This window comes from Epinephelus lanceolatus, chromosome 17 (assembly GCF_041903045.1).
Source record: "Epinephelus lanceolatus isolate andai-2023 chromosome 17, ASM4190304v1, whole genome shotgun sequence".
In the NCBI taxonomy this organism is placed as follows: domain Eukaryota; kingdom Metazoa; phylum Chordata; class Actinopteri; order Perciformes; family Serranidae; genus Epinephelus; species Epinephelus lanceolatus.
The window spans coordinates 15,775,310-15,793,413 of NC_135750.1; the positions used below are offsets into that span (position 1 = coordinate 15,775,310).

Genomic DNA, 18,104 nt, shown 5'->3' on the forward strand with positions numbered 1-18,104 from the left:
CAAAAAAAAAGTGTGGATCTGAACAGCACATAAAATCCTGCGGTTTTACACACCAGTCCTGCTTTTAACTTCTCCTGTGTGGATACGTGAAGATTTTTCAGCTGAAAAGATGTCATGGTTGGCGTTGGATGTGTGTAAATCCATTTTCCTCCATCACCGGCTCACTATTTGCTTACACTGGCATAATGAATCATTAATTCACTGCTGTCACTTGCAGCCCACAGTCACTCTGAGCAGAATTAACTCTTGATCCAGCGGAGCAGCGAAGGAACAAAGAAGTGTAGGAGCATGAGCCTCTCTATATTTGTTTCACTCCAAACAGCAAACTATGGCTCCGTTTATGTGTTGACGGGATGGTGTTTTCTAATAAGGCTGTTTTCGCTGCACTCTCTGAAGCGTGTTGTTTTGATTGTGTTTTGCATTTTTATAATTTTATTGTCACTCATTATTCCCCGACCTCCTGTTCGTCTGTGCTGCAGGTATTTTCAGACTTTGAACAACAGATGATTTCTGTTCCACAGTGGGTGATAGAGCATTGCTGTAGGTGCTAATTTGTTTTTTCCCCCTTTTAAATAAAGTACCCTCAAAAACCATAAATAGGCTATGTGTTATAGGACAGTGCTTCCCAACCAGTGGTACATGTACTCCAGGTGTTTGTTCTGCAGGAGCAGATGGAAATGTGGAAAGATTGTTGGGTAACTCAATTAGTTTAGTTAGATTAAAAACAACAAAAACCAACCAACCAAACAAAAAATCCATACAGCTGGAAATCTTAAGTCCTGTATCATAGGCAACTGGACTTGCTTGAGTTTCTTGAAGACGTTTCACCTCTCAAGAGGCTTCTATAGTTTTAATGGACTCTTGGATGAGAAGCGAAACATCTTCAAGAGACTCAAGCAAGTCCAGTTGCCTACGATATCGCACTGAAGATTACTATGACCTGGATGACTGAGAATCTTCACCGACATAGAGCTGGAACACATTTTGCAATTTAGAATGCATAAGAATTAGTTAGCAAGCGAACAGAGAAGTTGACAGTTGTCTCAAAGTAATTTCTATAAACAGATATCTGCATATGTATGCAGAATCTACAGGCAACGGGACAAGGTTTTGGTAACAGATGGGTTCTCTTTCCTGTTTGTAGTCTGAGAGGTATTGACCGATCACAGTTGAGTAGCAGGTAAACAGAGGTGGAATGCATTGGCCAAAATGCAGCCTTGGAGCCCACCAGCTCTCGTTTGATGACAGTTCAGCTTTTTATTAGCTTTTTAAAAATGACCGGCACACGGAAGAGGAAATCTTGGCTTGTATATCTGACTGCTGCTCAAACTCCCGAAACGATGGCTGTTGAATTACGTCAAATTACCATGTTTTTAACATGAGGGATGTATATAGAGCTATTTCACCTAAAAGAACCACTATTGTAGAATAGATGAGGCACCGCCAAGAGCTTCAAGGGGAACACCACCTAAAATAAGAGTCCCAATATGTTATTTCCATGGCCTCTGAAAGTTCAATCAATATTTGTGAACATGAGCCACTCTTTCCCAAAGCCAGAAACCAGAGAACATCTCAGCCTTGTGATGTCATCAAGTCTGGAGCTACTCCACTGACAATGAATAGGCGCCTGATTTTGTGAACCCACAGACTGTTTGTTTTCTTATTTTATGCCCAAATGAGATTTAGTCTATTATAATGTTTTCAGTTCTCAAACAAATGTACCAATATACTCAGAACATCCCCCTGGGTGCGCCCAGTGTTATCTAGAACATCTTTCCCAAAGCCTCTTTGTATGTGATGTCTTGCATTGGTGCGCTGTCCAGATGGAAGGCAGGCAACTGGAGGCAGAGACTACCAACACTGCACAAAAGCCTGTGATTTGCTATGTTTACGACTGTTCCAAAAAATTAAATTGGGAATAAACAAAGCCCACTTTAAGTCCCAAAAATAGTGGGATGTAAAGAGGAGATGTAAAAAAAAAAAAAAATCACAACAGTAGATGTGGATCAAAAACCTCCACCTTCACTCTGGAGGAGTGGAGTCATCTTATTTCAAATGTTAACATTAAACATTGTGTTAAACATACCTTGAGTTGGATGCAATTACAATCTGCTGTAACAACTTCTCTGTGTGTGTTTAGCAATGGCACAGATCTTTAACTGCGTTTCACCAGACCTCTGGGAGTGATTGAACTAGTGGGTAGAAAATAGTGGCCAGAAAAGTTCCATATATATCCATATACAGCATTGAAATATAAAAGACAGTCATACTCAAGCACCTTTACTCATTTGGCTAAAAACAAGCCACGGTTGTTTCAGTCATGGACCCAACCGCACACAAAATAGTTATAATCCACACGACGCTTGTGTGTTTTTATTGGCCTGCCGTCTAATATTTGGAGGTCTGGAGGACGAGGTAATTTCTAATGATGGTCGTGTCAACACAGGTAAATCAGTTGAGTTGTGGAAAAAAATCTTCATTTTGTATGGATCACATCCAACATGAGTGTCATTTTTCTGATGATACCTGCTGCCTGCTGGTTCATCCAAACCTTTTATGGTCACTTTACTCTATCCAGTTCACGCAGCTTATGGATTTGTTGTTTGTTCCTGCCCTCCAACAAGCTTTTCATTGTCTGCAGAGCAGTTTCAGACTTTACACTTTATAACATCCCAAATTTCAGTTTTAGCACTCTAGTTTTTGGATTTTGTAGAGCGAGTTTTTCTTGTTTACTAATTCATACATTAATTCATTCATTTTCCATAACCACTTATCCTAATTGGGGTTGCGAGGGAGCTGGAGCCTATCCCAGCTAACATTGGGTGAGAGACGGGGTACACCCTGGACAGATCTCCAGACAACCATTCATGCTCACAATCACACCTACGGCCAATTTAGAGTCACCAGTTAACCTACATGTCTTTGGACTGTGAGAGGAAGCTGGAGTACCCAGAGAAAACCTACGCCAACACAGAGAGAACAGGTAAACTTCACACAGAAGGGTTCCCCCACCCTGGGTACGAAGCAGGAACCCTTTTGCTGTTTAGACCATAGGAATAACATGGATGAATGCTGAAAACAGGCAGTTCTCCTTTAAGTGAAAGTGTCTCTGTGATGATGTAGAGTGTTTTAATTAGTCTGGATTGCTTTTCCAAAATCTCTTATTAATACCCAGTTGAAATCAGTTATGAGTGTAGTTACTGTGGAGACATTAGCATGTACCTCAGCATCATTATCCCTTCACTGGATAATAAATTGAGCCCCACGGATAAGGACATTGGCATCCCACCGGACGATGACACAGCTGCAAACTGAAATAAATCATAGACAGAAAGATACACTTTGTAGTTTTGTTAAAGGACCTAAAGATACCCCAGATGACTTCCAGCTCACTGCAGATGTTTTTAAACTCATCTGTGAGCTTCACTGAGTGCATCTCCAAAGTTAATGCTGCTTGTATTGCAGCAACATGTTTTCGAAACAGAGAAAGTGTACAATTTCTGAAGACTACTGCAGGTAGCCATGTATTCTGAGGATGAAGTCCCTCGTTTTATTTTCACCAGCTGCAGGGCTCAGCTTCTAAATCCTTTTCTCTTTCTCGTTTCTGTTTACTCTTCTGTGGTCCCGAGGAGAAACTGTTTCCACTAAGACTGGTTGACTGCTGCTGCTCATGTCTGTCTTTGTCACCTCCTGTGGCAGAGGCCCTTCAGCTGTCATGAGTTTGGTTTACTGCAGTTTTTCGGAGAAAAGTGAAGAATACCTGTTTGCTGTTTTATCACTGATGTGAGATAGCACACGACTCTGTATCTGGCAGTGGCATTGGCGTGATGGAGCCTCTTAGTTTTCAGGATTACTGCGAAGTTGTGTGTGTTTTTCAGTTCAACATTTATTAATTTGAGGTTCTTTTTTATCATCAGGTCCCAGTTTTAATGTACTTTCTCTTTGCAAGTGCTACGCAGATACAGCTCAGCTCCTCTCCATTATTGCTCGTTTTTCCAATATGCTATCTCAGTGAAGATCCTGGGTCTGCCCCTCACTGTTTATGACTTACTGTTTGTGCAGCATTAGAAGGTCAGACTGGACAAATAACTTGTGAAAAGGCAAACACAAGATGTTGTTCCCATGATTTCGAAGGCCATGTTTTCACAACACTGGTAAATGTATGATTCCCTCTGAAGCGATTCCTTGAAAACACAAACACTTTTCAGCATTGTGCATATCGAATTATGGCCACGACATATTAAAAATCCCACTGTGAGCCTCGCTGATGTGTGAGAAAAGACTTTGTCTTTATCTGTATGTTTGTTTGTGAGAGACAGTCAGTGTGTTCTTATTAAAGAAACCAAGGGAGCTGGATTTCATAATAAGTTTGTTCTCTTGATGTCGTTAGCGTTGACCTTTTGCCTACATTTTTCGCTCCTTTTTTTGGACTACAGAGTCCACAGGAAGTATTTCATGACTATTAGTGGATGAAGGTTGGACATAGTTCCTGCCTGATGGAAAACCATCTTTATTTGAAAACCAAGAATATTCTTTTGTTGGTACTGGCGCTGAGACAATGCAGTTAAATTCCTTTGCGCATGAATAACTGTTTTTGCTCCTTTTGGGACATTGTTATACAGCCTCTTCTATTTTCTCATTCTCTCATGTCTCAAGCGGTCCTGAGCTAAATGAAATTGGAATGGAGAGCAGTGTTTGGGAGTCGGTGTTCTCCCATTTCTGATGACCAATGACAGAAGCGAGATGAAAGGCCTAATGTAAAAAGCCATGCCTCTGCTTCTTTTCCTCCCCACCTCCTCTCCTCTCCTCTCCTCTCCTCTCCTCTCCTCTCCTCTCCTCTCTCCTCACCTAAGCTGCAGTGCATCTCTTCATAGTCATGAAAGAATGCAGGGGGGGGTCTGCCAGTCCTGTTCATACACACAGCACACAGATGCAAAGACACACATATTCCACCTCCTCTTCCTGTCATACACTCCATCCTCCTACTTTATCGCATATCTACTTTTCTTTCCACCTTGTTTCTGAGGTACAATACACTTCATGGGGGGGGAGAAAACAACCCACGCAGTTTTGGCTGAGCGAGCACGCTAAGAGCTTTGAGCTTCTCTGAATTCTTTTATGCCTCTTTGTGGTGTTTGTGGTGATGAAGCCCCGGATGATGGCTGGCTAAATGAGCTGAGGAATTTCCTTTTGCAGCAAGGATACACATCATTTGTCAAGCAAGCTGCCTTCAATTATCAATCAAACACAATGCTAACCATTAACATGAACTTCAGTGGAAAGCTTATTTGTACGCCAGCTGGATATCACACATTCGGAGCAGCTCATAAACAGGAATTAGGTTGTCCTTTGGTCATCTTGCTACCAGACGCAGAGCTGGTGCAGTTTATCTTTTCATCCTTTTTCATGATTTCTCCCTCTGCAGAAGATTTCATCTTAAAAATCTGCTCTTTTTGTTTGTGTTGCTCAGTTTGTGGTCCCATTTGTCCTAGGAGTTGCATTTACCCCCCCCCGCGCTCCATTGTGTTGTTCGCACCTCCGTGCCTCACGCCTCCTCTTGTGCTGTCGGCTCGCATTCAGAGTAGCTTTAATTGAGTTTTTGGACAGCCGGCCCAGTCTCAAACGCTCCACGAGAGATAAAAGAAATTTTGCATTACAACATCAAAGCTGCACCCCCGCACACTCACCCTCTATTTCACTTCCACACTCACCAAAACATGATGAGATCAAATGAGCGTCTAAGGTCAGTGTCACTCTGAAGGGTTAATGATGTGGAGACCGAGCTCAGATTTTTTAATTCACACTCTGGGCAGATAACTACCCTCAACCCATTCAAGTCTCATCCCTCCACTGATGACTCATGCACTTTGCACTCTGTGAACAACCTGTTTATTTAAAGCACTTTATATGAAAAGATTTGACTGTAATTTGATGTGGCTTGGCTTAGATCTGTCTTTATCTGACACTGTCTACTTCATCGGGATCAATAAGGTGTTAATAGCGGCGGGCATGAGGTAGACAGCACATCTCAATTCAGCGGTGGCATGATGAAGTATCATACAGTACAGAGGCTTATTTGAAGTTGGAGGTAATTCACAGTGAAGTGGCACAATCCTGAGAGCTTTCCACCAAGGTTCAATTCTGTATTCTTCTTGTTATCAGTTCTCATATAGCTCTCTTCATGTAATTCCCCATTTCTATAAGAGTGTATAATAATAGTGATGCCTCTTACTTGGACAGAGAAAATTATGCAGCTGTATTATACCCCGACATCATCAGCCCCTACATTTGTACTTCTCTATTCTGGAAGTGAAGCGGGGGTATGTTGAGTATGATGCTCTACCCTCATACAGTACAGAGAGATTTATAAGAAGCTCTCATATCCTGCCCTACAAGACAGATTGTAATCTACTGACCTCGACTGAGTGAAGTCAGCTAGAAGAACACAGAGAAGTGTGTGTGCGATTGTCTGTGTGTGTGTGTTTGCCTGCCCCAATTCAACACAGGAGATTCATTAAAATGGCCATGTGTCATTTTCCCTGATGACAAAAGGTTTTTATCAGAGTGGCTATTCAGGGTGGATGTTATATCAACCCAGAAGGTATTACAGGACATTTCAAGAGTTATTGCCCACACAGTGAGCTACCTTTTCAATGCTGGTATCACTTGCATCACGGGGTCATTGTCATCAAAGCCATAATCATCATGTGTAACTGTACTAAAAGACCAGACCCGAATACAAAGGCTAGAAGAGATTCAAGGTAACCTGTGGAGTGTTCTTGTGTGTATCCGAGACTGCGTGTTCCTTAGCTAAGCAATTTTTTTGAATATTTTAAATCCTGCATTTTCTACGTCCATGTTTGCAGTCTTCTTTGTTGCTTTTCGTTGGTGCGTCTTTGGCTGCCACTGCTTTCAACTGCTAATCAGCAGAATGGTGTGAAACTTGCGTGCTAGCATGTGCACCTCATATGTGTGCAAACAAAACAGGGCCCCAGGTGGAAATTTCTGCTCCAGCACTACTGTGACCCTTTTCCACCAACATGAAATGGAGTCTGTTCTGGTTTCTGCACCTACTGTTAAACCATTTGGAGCATTTCAACCAACAATAAATTGGTGTGGAACTTAAGATATAAAAAATAGCAGGTTAACCTTGACCTAAAGTATGAGCCCTGGTGAGATTAGTGGGCGTGCCATATTCTGCAGGTTCATGCTTGTGTTTTGGATGAAAAGAAATATCTGTAATAACAGAAGAAGAGCTTGCAGGTAATCAGTGTGGATAAGGGAATACACCATTATCTGTATCTCTTCAACCAACTAGATTATCTGTATCTGTACTAAGAATGGGCCAAGTTTGTGTCAAAAGTGGGTTGGGCCGACTCAGAAGTTGTTATTTTAAGACTGTAATTTATATGTATCAATCAGAAGTTGCTATATTTATTACCTATGAGGAAAGTATTTACAGAACAGCCTCAGAATTGAGCTTCAGATATTTTTTTTATCACAAGAGTAACAGATTTAACATAGCTACCCACATGAGGATTTTCCCTTATCATGAGTACAGATAATGACACAAATAAAAAGTCCATTATCTGTACTGGATACTCACTTCTTCTGAGTGTTCGGCTCAACCCTAGTAATCGGTGTGATCTGCCATCTTGCTACTGCTGATTACTTCCATTGTGCATTGTGGAATGCCCTCCAATGATCACAGATCCTTGATTACAATGGTTGCACTCAAAACTGGTGGAAATTCAGGCTGGTTTTCTAAATAGCACCAAGATTTTTAAGAAACCCGATTGGAATTGTTTCATAAAACAGAGCTAATTTGGTCAACAGCTCCAAAGTGTAGCTTTTAAGTCACTTTCCATGGTCCTTACAAAATAAAAAACTGCCAGTACAAGCTCTGCTGTTTGTCTTTGATGTTACTGTGCTGTCACACAAAAGCTAAATCCTTTCTTGACCATATTAATTTTAGTTAAACTCACATATATAACTAAAGGATTTGTCTTAATGATAATGACAAACAGTTTCCGGCAGCATTAATAACATTGATTCAGTTGCTGTCTGGAGTTAGTGTTTATTAAAAGACATGTCAGTGTGAGAGTGCGTAGCAGGTTTCTTTTGAATTTTGGTGGTAGGGTGACCCCTGTGTTTATATTTGGATCACGGATTGTGTCTTTGAAGAGCTTGACAACTGTCTAGTACTCGTGGAGTTTTTTTTTTTTTTTGGCAAGGTCAAAAAGACCCGTTCTGCCATCAGTGTTGATGTCTTAAAACAAAGATTGAATAAATCCTGAATCTGTCTTAAAATTGGCTGTGATGGCGGAGATATTGTCTCTGTGCGGAACTCTTTAGAAAGATGTCTTTTAACAAATGTGAGAGGACGAGAATGCTCTGTTTTTGGCAAACTTTCAAGGCCTCTCTGTTTTTTTTATTTCTTGTTTCTTGGAAACGTTACATAAGAACACACAGCAAAAACCAGTGTTACAGATTGGCTTCAATGTGTTTAACTTTTTGAAGCAGATGACGTTGCTCCAGTGTGTTAGTGATCCGAAAGATCCAAATGTCAAATTACATATTTAGAGGTTTTTCCATGAAAAACAGCAACAGATAACAGAAGCCTTTGGGTTGACGACGTTATCAAAAAGCTTATAATGTGTTGCTAATGTTAGATAAACCTTGTTCCAGATTGCCAGCTCTGACAAATTTAAGTGAAAGCTTGCAAAATATGGTTTCTACTCTGATACTTCTCACTTTACTGTAGCGTTATGGGAGTAGCTCCTGTAGATAAAAAAAACGTGAAAGTCAGAGCCAGTGTTTTTAAGACTGCCATTGGTACTCATTGGTACTCAAAAGCACCAATGCAGACATGCTCAGACATGCTCAGTTGTTGGGTTGACTGCTTATTTTGGTCATTATATGTTTTGTAGAATATAAAACAACACCATATGGATGTGTTAACAAGGTGAAAAACTTGATATTTACTGGAGGAGTCTTGAAAGTTCAAAGTTGTGCTTTTTGCTCTTTAAGTGTTGGATACAACAATCTCAGTCTCACTCTCAACTCAAGGAGACAGTGGGCAATTCCATCAGATACCAACACTCAGAGGCACCTTTTAGTGGCATTATGAGACACACCAGGCAGCAGCATTTTGTAATTCTCAAATTTCAACTGTTCTGAAAATCTGCATGGGGCGGGTGGGAGGCAAGCAGCAAAGTGTTCTTTTATGTGTACAGGAGGCAGTGTTTCCCACAGGACAGGAATCTATTTGTGGTGGTGTGGTCCGGGGGGGGTATTGAAAATATTTTTCAATACTCATCTGTGTGAAGAAGTGAACATCCAACGTCAGAGTTAATTACTAACGAGCAGAACCTTACGGCTGGGCTCCACCGGCTGCAAACGTAAGTGTCACGTCAGCGTAGCGTCGCGGCATATTCTTTTGGGCTCCACTGACTGCGTACGTAGAGAAGCCAGCGGGGTTGTTTACCGTTTGCCAAGCCGAGAGGCTGCATGTAGGCTGCATGAAATGTTAAAGCATTTTCCACCTAAGTTATTACATATATTTGAGTTATCTACAAGTTTACTGTAGTTTGTCATCTATTCGCTTTCAAATGTCCGCCACGGACATTTACACAATGTCACGGATCAACATGGGTAAATGCGTGAAAAAAAAAATCATCACATATCACCTCTGATAATGGTTTATTCATTTAAAAACACATTGTGCTCGTTTAGCACACTATTTCATGTAGTTTTTATCTGCTGGAGGGTTGCGTAGGGGGGCGTAGTGTGACAAAAATAGAAGAGCCGCGTAAAATAGAGAGTTGTCGCGCGACAGACGGGGTTGTCACGCCGCTCCCGTTGCCAGTGCAGCTGCTGTAATTGATTAACAGGGGCGAGCTGCTATGGGACTCGCGCTGCAGTTAACACAACTAACAGCATGAGTTAGTGTCTCTGCACATGTTGAGCTTCCAGCTATGTTAATACAGACACAAGCTAATATAACATGATGAGTTAGAGTTGTTCCGACCACTTTTGGACTTGTTTGCCCACATATTTGTACCGAGAGGTCTTTGGATCCGTTCTGCTACTACGTCTGCTTCTTCTTCTTCTTCTGGTGGACCAGGTGTGTTAAGTGCATCTTTACGATGCATACCGCCACCTATTGCACCGGAATTGTAACGACAAGCTACAGTCACAGACAGTGAGTCCCATTATAATGTGTTTATGAGCGAGGTCGAACAGGTAGCGCCAAAAGCAGAAAAATCTATATGTGGCGGAGATAATTTATTCGTGGCACACCGCTACAGATAAATGAATGTATGGGAAACACTGGGAGGTATGTGACGTATCACATTACCTTACCAACAAACGTACTTAATTTAAGCCAAAGCATATATATATATTTTTTTTAAAAACCTTTCCAGGTAGCCTACTTTTGTTGCCTAAACCAAAGGAAGTAAATCTAGATGGTGTTTTACCAGCATTCTTAGTTTATATTGAAAAGAAAGTGTATGCATTTAATGAGCAAAATCTATACATTTCCTGTGAGAACTAAAGTTTATTTTGAAAAGACACAAGGCATGTAACAAGCCTAAGCTTACTCGCTGTCATGGGTCCTTGCACCGGCTACCTATCAAATACAGGATGTATTTAAGGTTCATTTATTTGTTTTTGAAGCCATACATATGCTGGCACCCTACGACATTTCTGAACTTCTTTGCCCCTACTCCAACTCCCGACCTCTTAGATCTTCAGAACAATGTCTTTTAACTGTCCCACGATTGAGGCTAGTGGGTAGGGGAGATCGTGCCTTTGCAGTAGCTGCTCCAAAGATTTGGAATAGCTTTCCACTCTCAATGACATGCTCCCCCTCCACTGACACTTTTAGGACAAATCTTAAGACATAGATGTTTTTAGTGGCCTTTGGTTGCTCTTTTAAATATTTTATCATTTTATAAACTTTTTATGTATTAATTTATTTTTTTATTTTATGTATTTAATTGTTCTTACTATTCTATTCTATTTTTGAGTACATGTTGTACTGTTGTACTACATATTTGTGTGTCATTCTTTTAATTTGAACAGCACTTTGGTTTTAAATGTGATGTATAAATAAACTTGATTTGATTTGACTGAACATCCAAAACTGACACTGGAGGGGTAACTAGAGCATCAGAAAATTGATTTGATTGATTGATGTGTAGGGCCACTGACCAAGCTTTGGTATTTGATGAGTTGGGAGTGAAAATGTGCTGGATACAATATAAATATCTGTTCACTGATTTTAAAGAGGAAAATGTTTTATAATGTTCTAAGCCTTTAAAAGGCATGTTTCATGATTCATTTTTTATTGGCCTTTACGGCATTTCAAACTGTCTGCTCTCGCCTTCTATGTCTCATTTTCGTCTTCGCCCCTCATCTCTTTCCTTCCTTTACACTCTCATGGGCTTCATGGTGGCTGCTTCTCTTCCATCTGTTTCCCAATCAATTTGTTCTCATTTCCTGCCAATTGGTCCACCTCCACGGGCTAAGGCACATTTAACAGGAAGCACAGCATGTTGAGATCATCAGCTGTAGTTATGGTGATCGGTCCGTGAACCTCTCGGCGTCACAGAAGCTTGCCTGGAGTTCGGCCATTTGATTGAAGTTTTGGATGTAGCCCTTCACCAGACCACTGGGGGAGTGTGTTTGTGTGTGTGTGTGTGTTGCGGTGTTTTAGCAGATGGCTCACAGATTTATTCATTTAACAACATGAACTTTTAATAGAGAAAACATTGTGCCTGTGGTCAGGTTGGTGTCGAAGTTTCTGTGGGTTATTGATGCAGGAGCATGGTTTCTGTTCGAGTGATGCCCAAATGCACAATTTGTTTGATATGTGCTGAAAGCCATGTACAGACTGTGATGTGCATACAGAGCGCTGTCAGTTCTTTTTAATTGCAGAATCGCGTGTTACTGTTTGCAAACAACAAACCATCCTCCCATACAGCAAACATGAATCTTCATTACTTTATTGCCACACTGTATAATCTTTCACCATCATCATGGATTTGTTTAAGACTGGCACCAACATGGCGCCAATCTAATCTCTATAAACAGTAATGTCTCACGCATACAGTATTTATTATCAGCCATATTTCTCTTTCTGTTATAGCTGCTGCCTTTAACCGAGCCCTATTCTTGAATTCATGTGGATCTCTGAGTGCAACAGAAGACTATAGAAAAAAAAGATAAAATAAAATGTGTCCTCAATGATTAGCTAGTGAGGACACATTTTTGTTTTCTCATAAATTTTAAAGCAGTCTTCATCTGGCAAGGTGTTGATCAGGGAAAAGCAAAATAGTCCTGCTGGTCAACGAGTTGCACTTACCCCTCTCCAATTTTATACAGGCTTCAGACACTGAGGGAAAAAACATGAACTGTTGGCAGTCTGGGTAAGGTCTTACTTGGGTTAAGCTGTTTCAGGCCTCTTTGATAGCCTGCAATTGAGTTTCCCGGCTGACATGCATAAACCAATTAACAGAATATCCGTGTCCACCTTTGTGGCTGGAAAGGTCCTTTAGCGAAATACTTCTCTACTGAGCAGTTGTGGCTGCAGTGCACCTCTTCTGATATACAGTAGCTTGTGTATGGACTGTTTTTACCCCAGCATTTCATTAGGTGTTTAAAAATGCACCGAGAAATAAAATAAATGTACCCTGTACCTTGGCACTATCCTGGCTGGAAATGCAGCAGTGTCTTGGTATAAAACAACCACTTTCCATTGCAGTATCCTGGCAGAAAAAAAAAAAGATTTTTTTAAAGGTGTAAACTATATACGTGAGAATAGTGTCCTCTTAATTGCAATTCAAAGAAATCTAAATATGGTTTTAATCACACTAGATCTACACAATACAGAGCCGTGGTGTCTGTCTGCACATGAAGAAGCCATCCTTATCAGTGAGAGCAGATGGAGAGTGTCCAAGTGAGAGGCTCAGTCTGGCTCCATGTATGTCATAAGTAAGAGGATGACCTTGGCTGAAGCTCAACTGTACTTCAACCATAGGAAACACACACTCTCTGTCCTTCTCTCGCTGTCTTTCTGTATATCTCTGTCATTTCACCTCTCTGTCTCTCACACACACACAAACTGCTTTGCTCCTACACATTCCTGTATGCAGAGTTACAGCTGGAGACAATATACACTCCTCCGCACCATCACTTCATCAAAAAAAAAGCCATTTGTAAGCCACTGAGGCACAGAGGCTCTTGCAAAGCCCTTACAAGCAGGTGATTAGATACTAAGTCGTTTACAGCAGTTACCAAGGTGGGATGAAGTATTTGCTGCTAGGTTTAGATTTTGCTTGATAGTTGATATCAGAAACAGGCTTAGCAAACATTTATCCCCTTTTCCCTAAGCATTCAATGAAGTTTAAGCCCCGTTTTTATCACGCCCCAACAGAACTCGCAGCTCTTAAATCAACCCGACACTGGGTATAAGAATAGTATAACATAAATCCGAAAAGACATTAATCAAGGGCAGTTTTTCTGTGTAGTTGTTCTCGCTTTACCGCGCTCACAGGGCTGGATAAACAGTCAGTGAAAGGTGATATCATTGCAATTTTCGGCCAATAAATTTGAAGAGCTTTGCTAGTAGATTTATATTGGACCATAGCTAGGTGAGATAAGGGCCTCCATTTAGGAGGAAGAGAGAAGTGGGACTGTGAGGGGAGTGTTGTGAGATTTGCAGTGTTTAATCTGCACTGTCCAACCTATCATGTTTTAGTTGTTGCCGCTGTGGTTTCTGTCTGTACCACAGTGCCAGGGTGCTGCGGTATCAGCCTGAGGGGGCTGCAGACTCCGGTCTACCTCCTTCAAGACACAGGAAGTGACCAGGTGGCTCTTTTCACCACAAGTTTTACTGTTGCATAATGCATGCAGAGGTTCACCAGCTCTTTGTAAGGTCAAACTTAGCCTAGTTTTTACCAGAAGTGCTTACTAAGTGAAGATTTATGCATCACAAGACAAAGCTGTCTGCACCATGCAAACTAGTTATGTTGAGCTAAGCTGTTATAAATATTTACACCCAGTAACAGTCAGGTGTAGCTGTTATGTAACTAACTGAATCAAACAGTCATTAAATTGTTGGGAACACTGTTAATACATCTGACCTGACAACTTATTAAAATGCAGTTTAAACTGGAAACATTTTAAATGACACTTTACAAAATTAACACAACAGACCTCAAATAACAAAATGTTCTCACAATTTCCAGGTCAGCATGATGATATATTTCCAACTCATTATAAACTGCTGTCAGAGACACACAACTAAACATGACAGAAGCACATATTTCTCCATGTATATTAAGGAATAAATTAAAACCTACATTTAAAAATGAAGAAGTTTAATACAATGTTTGCCCTTTAAAACTGTAATTACAGCGAGTTCCTGTTGACATAGTTGATTGTTTTTGACTGGATGGTGTTACAGATGTTTCCCAGCATGTTTTACACATCAGGGTTTCCCACACATTAATTTATTTGTGGCAGCCTGCCGCAATATCAACATCTGGCACTGCTTATTGATTTTCTGTTTTTGGAGCCGGGCCGTTCATTGGGAGAGTGATTGGAATATTGTTTGGTTATTCATTGCACCACACTCTCTGGTTGTAGAGCATACTCTAGGCATAGATGAAGCAGCATGGAGAACTTTAAGTGCAGTGAAAGTGAAACTCAACCATTCATTGCACCAGGGCTGCCCCTTGACGGTCAGAGATTTGAATTGTCAGTTGGAGACCCCTCATTCGACTAAGATAGCTTCAAGTCAAGCAGTCTTTTTGTTTTAATAGACAGTGTGCTGTGCAGCATACTTCTGGGGACATTTTGGTCCCTTGGTTTTGCTTCAGAGTAAGCACTCTTGACTTGTACTCTACTCTTTGGAATAGACGGCCATAGACATGATGCAGCGGCACAGAGGAGGACAGACTTTCTCTGGAAGGCTCAGAGATAACCTTATCTTCTCTCTTCTGCTTTTCTGCCTGGAAGTGGTGAAGTTACAGTTCACATCAACTAAATACGGCAGTGTCTGGCTTTTATTTGATATCTAGTGTCGGCAAAAAATGTTGTTGCACATTTCTAATCTGTCGTTAGTGCCATTAGCTTGTTTACTAAATTACATGAGTGTCTCTGTCACTCTGAACGTCCTCCTGAGCCGTGGACTTTAAAAAAGAATCGTTGATCATTCGTTTTAAGGATATGATTCTGATTTCACTGACATATTTCTGAGTTGGATTCAGTCCAACACTGCACTGAGTCTAAAAGTTTGCTTTCACTTGCCTCTGCAGCAGCTGCACCTCTGTCGATCTGATCATCTCTGATCGGTTCGACCAACCAATTATCCACCGGTGACTTGAACTTCACAAAGCTCTGCTGAGGAAAAAAGAACTCATGAAAAGCTCCGTCTGTGCAGCGTTTACGGGCCCACACATACACATACCTGATAAACATCAGCCTGTTAGTATGTTGATGTTAGCGTTTAGCTAATTTATGCATCATCTGGCGACAAAGATGCCTGTGACTTAACGTTACACAAAGAGTTGCCCTGCAGTTTGCATTTTCCAATGTTACTCCTATAGATGTGACAACAAAAAACAAAAACTCCAAAGGTTCGTCATGCTTGCAGATGCCAGTAGAGCTGAGATTGGTACAGTTTACCATGGTTATGCATCTCCAACTGGCAAGGACGCTCTGAGGAAGTGGCGAGGTAATTAAAGCTCATTGCATCTGAAAGAATACATACTGTTTATGAACACAAGATTATGTTAATGATCGTATATTTAATGGGTTTGTAGTGCATAGTATGCAATTTGACTAGCAAAGACATTTCTGGTGTTGATGCAAAACAAATGAAATCCTCAGATTTGGACAAATGCCCTCTCGTGGGAGTTGTTATAGCAATGAGCAGAACAAGATGTGTTGTTGCCTCCAAACCCACAAATACAACGCATTTTATTTTTTGGTGCAGTGAGCTTTTGCAGTGTTTGTGATTTGCTCTTGTGCCCTTCAGATGTCTGGTGCATGGATGAATATTCTCACATTTGACAAAAGTTTGCTGATTAAACATGAGTTTCTTTTATATTCCTCACAGTTGCATTTTGAAAATGAGCACTTCAGAATAATTTGCTGTGAGACAGAGAACTGAAGCTTATATAATTACTTGACCTTTTATCAGCTAAGGGGGGGCCTCCACATGTACTGTATGACACATTTTCTGTTTTAGATTGGTAATGAGCTATTGTACATTCACATTCATCCTCTATCTGGATAATTGCTGTTTCATATTATTGTGGGAAAAGCCCCCTCATTCATTGGGTATTTCATGCAAATTGAGAATTGAGATCAAGTAAGGTTGCAGATTTAAAGTGGAAACTTGAAAATGGTAATTGTCTCATTCAGTCCTCTTTATGGCTCACTTGAGAGTGCCCCTGCAGACTCAGCTAAAATGTGGAGCAGATAGGCCAAGTGAGGTCGTTCGTATTAGGATGAAGCACTCCATCTTGTTAGAACGCCTTTTACACAATGCAAGAAAACAGTTGTGGATTTTTATTTAAATTAGTTTGGTCTTCATGCAGCCAGTGAAAATGTCAGTGTTACTAAAAAAATACATGCCACTGCAAAGAGTAGCGTCCTCGCCCTGAAATGTCATGCAGCTCCCCATTAGAGGAGAAATGTTTCCTCGATTGACCTTTGAGGTGTAATTTGTAAGTGTAACACGAAGAGGAGAGTAGCGTGCTCATTTGTTTCACAACACTGTAGGCGCTTGTGAATTGTCTGAATATTAGTAGCAAGACCTTGCCTTGACCGTCCCCTTCTCTGTCACCCTTTTTCATTTGCCTACACAATTGAGCTACAACTTCCATTTTTAATAAATGCTTTTTCAGTCTGGGAACTGCTCCATTACTTTTGATTATTTTCAATGGCATGCTCCTTTTTTGTGGTACATTCATATTTGTCTCTTAAGACTTGAAGACTGTTTTAATGAGCTCTCATAAGGTCTGCTTCCTTAGCCCCTGGCTAGATCCAGCTATGTGCAGCAGGCAACTCTACTAGACCAAGACTATATAAGGCATGAACACTTCCCTAGACATGAAGACATGCCATTCTTCCCTTTGACAGATATTATCCAGTGGGGAATGGTAGCAACAGTACTTGAGTAGATCCTTGATTAAAACATATTGCATAAAGAAAGGTTTTAACACCACTGCAGATGGAGAGGTAGATTACTGAGAGCAATATGAGCACCTTGGCAGCGGCACACATGAAAACATATACAAATTAGTTGCTGACTAAATCCCTTTGGCTCTACTTTGTGGGGCAAAATGTCAGTTTTCTGGAGGGAAAGACTAGTCATTATAGCTTAAATTGTGGTGACATAGCGCTGTAGGCTTTCCCACCTATTGAAGTTTGCCTTCCATGTACAATAAAAGGAAAAAAGTCAGTGAGCTATAGGTGTACAGCTTCCTAATTTGGACACATCCTTTAAAACTAATTTTTTTCCTCTCCTCTCCTCCTCCCTCTGCCCTCTTGCCCCCTGTCTCATTCCCAGACGCCATGATCCGGCCAGAGGAGGATAATCCCGCACCCCCTGTAGACAGCATGGACACCAAAAGGCACTGCGCTGAAAGGTGACCTCCAGACACTTCGCCTCCCCAAAACATTTGGTGAGTTAAGAGTCAGAGAATCCCCCGTGATCACAAATGACACCATCTTGCTCCCCCTGCTAACACTTGGCAGGATAAGCAGCTCCAAGCCATTTGCTAATGTTCACGTTAGACATTTTAAATGAAGTCCTCTAACGCAGAGCACATTATCTCAAGTCTTTTTTTCTTGGCTTTTATCACCACTGCCTAAAAGACAAGGTTCAATGTGGAATTTATTCTTCTTTTTCCACTCTGAAGCAACGATCCACTCATCCATGCTGAAGAATTACCATTTTCTCCTTTGGCTGTAAGTGGTGATAACCTCTGAAGTGGAAAAAAATCTTTATTTCTTAATTAAGGATGTATCTTTTCTTTAGTGACCAAAGTATATACTAGTATTTTATCTGAAATAGCCTTCAGTGG

General features: G+C 40.9%; 1 protein-coding gene across 2 annotated transcripts in view; it reads left to right on the top strand.

The window, feature by feature from the left end:
- Positions 1–18,104, top strand: part of chrm3a (cholinergic receptor, muscarinic 3a) — a 123,646-nt gene that overhangs the window by 22,575 nt on the left and 82,967 nt on the right. For both annotated transcript variants that reach the window (XM_078160943.1, XM_033612920.2), the window contains one exon: positions 17,588–17,702. The gene's annotated coding sequence lies outside the window, so the exon portion shown is untranslated. The remainder of the gene's footprint in view (positions 1–17,587; positions 17,703–18,104) is intronic.